Source organism: Symphodus melops (assembly GCF_947650265.1).
Source record: "Symphodus melops genome assembly, chromosome: 1".
NCBI lineage: Eukaryota > Metazoa > Chordata > Actinopteri > Labriformes > Labridae > Symphodus > Symphodus melops.
Window position 1 is genome coordinate 44124270 of NC_136691.1, and position 5557 is coordinate 44129826.

Genomic DNA, 5557 nt, shown 5'->3' on the forward strand with positions numbered 1-5557 from the left:
ACTAAAGTAACCAGTCCACTTTTGCAGCTGTCTTAAGGGCGTATATACTGTAGATATAGATGAATGCGAATGATTATGTATTACATGCTGGTTTAATAAAGGTAACAAAAGTTATGAAATCTCCATACTACAAGTGTTGCTGGAACTTTTGACCTCTGAGGCTGTTGCCTGTGCCTGTGCATGAACTTTTGTAGTAAGTTGTGCCTGGAAACCTTACTCTGCCTCCATTTTTACACCAAAACATTGAACTCATTGTTAAACATCTCACACACAATTTTTATATATATATATATATATATATATATATATATATATATATATATTAATGTATTATTTGTTGGAAACCTGTTGCTCCACTGCCTTGCTTACACTCCTCTTTGTAAACCAGGAACTGTTAAACACAGCTGAAACCTGCCTTTGACTTATATGGAGGTGTACCAACTGGAAGGCGCCAAGTTTGGTAGAGGTGGAGGGGTGTTGAGGTTATTAGAATAAATGTTATGTTATTTAATGGGAATGTAATTTACTTAAATTAAATGCCTTATAATAGCCTTGTAGCAGATGTGTTGTGTCAGATGTGCAGAACATGTAATACTTTCCTAAGAGTAAATTGGTCAACTCCAACTGCTACAATGCAATTTCATTACCAGCATCACAGACTGTGGCACAAATGGGCGGAGCAAGCATCCCATAATACAATACACTGTCGCAATGATGTGCAACTTGAGCCACTATAATCATTCCACACTGACAGAGGAGTTTGTGCAGAGAGTACATGCATGAAAAGATGTCCAAATACATTGATGGCTCATACCCCACAGCCCTCACCAGCCCTGATATGATCAATACATTTTATCAACTAATCAATTTCACAAAGCGCCATTCAAACAAATCTTTGCAGTTCCTTAACTGCAATACAAGTTGTTGCCAAATTTAGTATTTTAATGCGAACCAAAGAACGAAAAAAAGGAAATACACAACTTTAGAATAACATAAACACAATCAAATCAGATTAAAAAAAAATAAGATAATAGATCAATGATAAATGAAAATAAATTATAATCAAACATAAAATATACTGGTCGGCTTTTCTCTTTTATAATATTTGTTTGTTAACTTATTGACACAGACAACACTTCACACAATAAGAAACATTTTCCTCATGATCTGTTTCTTTCTCTTGAACTGTGACAATTCTACATAATCCATGTTAGCCTTATTTCTCTTTTGCAGCATGTGATCTGTCAAGTTTGGGTCTCTATCACTCAACTCTACCATGGAGGCTTACAACCAAACATTGCACCCTGGTGAGCACCACAAATACAGACTTAATCCCATCAATTTCTCTGTCATAATGGCCATGCACTTAATCATATTTGGGGAAAAATGGGTTGAATAAAAATGTCCATTTGTTTTTACCATGTACAGTATGTATTTTGTTCAATGATTATGGTCATATTTCAAACAGCATGTGACTATGAGCCTTTTTTAATAAATGAAACTGCTTTACGTAAGAGGATTGGATTTTGACTGGTGTTGAACATGAAGCATCAAAATGCAGTGCGTCACTGGATTTCTACTACACTGACAGAACTCCTCCTCCATAACACAGTTGGACACAGAACAGAAGCATGGCTCACCATAGCTGGGTTAATAATGTAGATTAAAGAGAATATGCTGCAGGGGAAAGTATGTGTATGTAAGTGTAGGAGGGCAGTGATGCAGAATTAATAAACTGGGAGGAAAAGCACCAGCTCTGGTGTTGTGTAGTCAGAGCAGCGATGCAGGCAGATTTCAAACACAGTTCATGATTCATTGTAGACTATAGAGTCATTTAGGCCAAGTGGAGTTTTACATGCATTCACTCTTCTGTCTTTAAGGGCCACAATGCACACCAGGACAATTTGAGAAAAATGCAGAATTTAATCAATCTGTCAATCAATTTGTATTAAGGACAACAGACGAAATCTTGTTTTAGATACTGTGGCATTACAACAGCAGGCTCTCTAAACACATAGCTCATAGCTAATTCCCGACATCCCAGTCCAACCGTAATGCAACATTAGAGTCAAGTGGGTGATGGAGGAATTCACCTCAGGAGGGGAAGGGCACCCCTATGCAAGAGTTCACCATGGGGGTTGGTGGGGTGGGACAAATGCACACTGGGAGGTGTGATGCTACGTTCCATTTACTTCGGAACTTGGACCTCAGAGCTGGAAATGACGCCATACCTGAGTTAAGAGTGTTCCAGTTGCAAGCCGGAAAGGCAACATGGACGCCCTTGTTTGTTAGCTAATACCAGACAATAACAACACATTACGAGATAGTTTGTGCACAAAAATAACATGACAATGTCCACAGATAGAACCTGCATGATACTATTGGTGTGACTGATTTAATCACAGAAAAAGAGCAAGCTAGCAAGCTAATAAGCACTATAGTTTGATTTAAAACATACAGTTGATGCATGTAAGCAGACATGTTGGATTTTAACTCGGGCCTACTAAATTTTCTCCAACTTTTGGACTAGTAAATACAACTTCAGGGGGCATTCCAGCTGACACTTACAACTGAGAACTCCCAGTTCAACTGGAACATGCATGAAGGACAGGGGTGTTGTTTGAGGTGGGAGAGGCAGCTGAAGGCTGTGAACTAAACTGGTTAAAAAACAGGTTTAGCCATGTCAATTATAATAGCAATGCCAATTTGAGAACTAATTTAAACCATAAATATCATTCACCTGAACCAGCAGTGGAATGTTAGACCTTAATAATAAACACAAGTTCAGTTTGTCAACTCAAGCTGTTTTGATGTCAGCTTATATACCAATGGTTGGTGAAATTCAGTAAAACGTGCTTTCTTCTTTGTATTGATGACAGTCTATATCAAGGTTTAATATCTTCACCTTGTGACAATTAGAACATATCTGAGATTTGCCCCCTTATTAAAAGCTGTCTTCTGTATTTATAGACATAACCACTCCCCTTTATCCTCCCTCAAACACCTACAGTTGCCTATTTCCTTCATTGATCTATGTGAAGCCTGACAATTCTCACAACAAACACATGAACCTGTCTGTTACAGTAAAATTTTGTTGCCTGATGATGTGAATTTTTCATGAGCACTGGTCTGATCACAGTGAAAGATACCCTGTGTGGCAGCTGCTCAATGACAGAAAATGCTAAATAGAAACAAGAAAGGTTTGCAGAAGATTTTTATGGGGCTTGGCCTTCATTTTAAAAAGAGTGATGGATGGAGAAGGGAATAGGGAGAGATATTGATGCTATAACACATTGGTTGCAACCACTAGGCCACCTGGACTCCCGGATTTGATCTGAAACCATATTATCAATGCTAAATTTTTGCTTACATTTTGAAGATGGTCTCTCAAATATCACATGTGGTCTGGATTTTAATAAGGTGGGGTAAGATAAATAAAATGCTTTATTAGATTACAAAGGTTTACATTTATCAAGTAATTATGTACAGATATTGAACACATGGAACTGAACAAACCAGATGGCTAATTAGTTCAACTGTCCTGTAATTGGTTAATAATCTTGCTTTTAAGTATCTACAAAGCATGTTACAGGATGTAATTTTGCATATTGCTTGTAGGATTACTGAAATGAAAAAAAAAAAAAAATCTGTTTAATGAATTCTTGCCAAAGGAAAAAATGGGCCTCTCTCCCACATCAATTTAAACTGGCACTTTCAGAGCCAAAAGGACCTGTCAGAGTGTTCTTTCAGCTAACAAAAGGACAAACAGTCAGCAGTTGACACACAAATGCTTCCCTCAACAAAACCATCACTGTTCCTCCAAAAGTTGATGCAAACAAAAAAAATGTAATGTCTTCAAAGCGGAGCCTTGTCGTGGCAACATTTTGGCTCACTCAGCGTCATTTAACTGAGCCCATACAATCCATGACACTGCAATGCAAATTATCAAGTTCAATTAGGCTGACCCCTGCTGGCAGCCTTCCAAGTGGATGGACTGCTTCTGTGGCTAACCATGGTACAAAAAGCTGTTGTTTCATCCATTTTCCTGAATAGTTGAAATGCAGTTTCCACAGCAACCATGAAATCAGCAAATGTTGTGTTGTGTGTTTTCTTTTTAATGATGCATCTCTTTTGCATCTTGCTGGTTTCAGATCTGGGATGTCTTGTCCTGGAGCACTGAGACAAAGTTCCCCTCTGTCAAAGAGGGCTTTGAAGAACTGCTCTCTGGTTTACAGTAATAATCAGGGGACAGATCATCATAATGATGTGTGGATAACAAACAACACAGAGGATTAAAAAAAACTCACACATCTATGCTGAACCTCAATGTATAAATACAAAAGTGTATTGCCAAAATGATGTGGATATGCGACCATTGTAACCCATTTGTCATTTTTCTCTTATTGAAAATACCAGGACTTAAAAAATAGTTAAGGAACCGACGATCTACCTGGGGGACGGGCAGTGTATTATAAATCACTAGAAAGATATGTCTCAAGGTGATTCCGACCGTGTAAATGATTTCGAGATCCAACCACCACAGCAGCAACAAAGTTCCTGCAGCATCACAAAATGTCTCAAAGATCCAAATCCACATTACATCCAATAAAGTCCCCTATGAAGACATGAAAAGCACGTATAAACACCACTGATACTGTACAATCTGCTGCTGCAAAAAAGAAGCACACTGATCATCTGGACATCTTGACAAACTGAATTTGAGAGCATCTAGAAATTCTGGCCTATAAGAAGATGATAAAACAAAAAAAAACACTTTGGTGCCAACATTTTGTTATGCAAAAATGTCAGAATATATTGAGTCAAATGTCAGTGAAAGATTATGGCTCTAGTGTAAGCCATTTCTGCATCTCTGCCAAAGCAACTGCCCAACTGCAAAGTATTTCATAGTGTGTCAGCTTAGAGGATCAGCTCACATCAGTCATGCACTGTAGCTGCTGGCTCCGTGGCAGAAGCCTCAGCCTTGAGCACAGCAGGAAAGAGAAAATCACAATGAGAGAAAGTCATAGGTTGCTGGTTTCCTACTTAAATAGTGCTCTCCAGGAAGCTTAATTACACTATACAGAAAAAAAGAAACAGAGAAAAGGCAACTAATGTCAATCTATATTTATTCATTAGATCAGTCAGCCTCCTGTCTCCACTGTGTATGCAGCTTTAATCAAAGTGGACACTGTGCCCTCAGACTATTGGTTGATGTGCGCTGTCCTTTCTTGAGTTTGGTGTTTTTTGGAAGGAACAGTGAATGCGCTAGATGTATGTCATCCTCTGTCCCATTTCTCAGGAGCGCTCAAAGACTTACATCCACTGATATCTTCAGTTGTAGAATACTGTTTATTTTCCGGGAAATGTATTCTTATCTGTGGAGAAGTCTTTGAACAATGCGTATGTCTCCTTAGAGTCTGAAAATAAAAGGATGCACAGCAGGTTTAGCAGAATAAAAATAATGGCTGAAATTCTTTTTTTTTTTTTTACAATTGTTGTTTCCCTTAGACCTTTTAAAGATAATAACTTTTAACTTGAAAAATAGAGTTGATATACA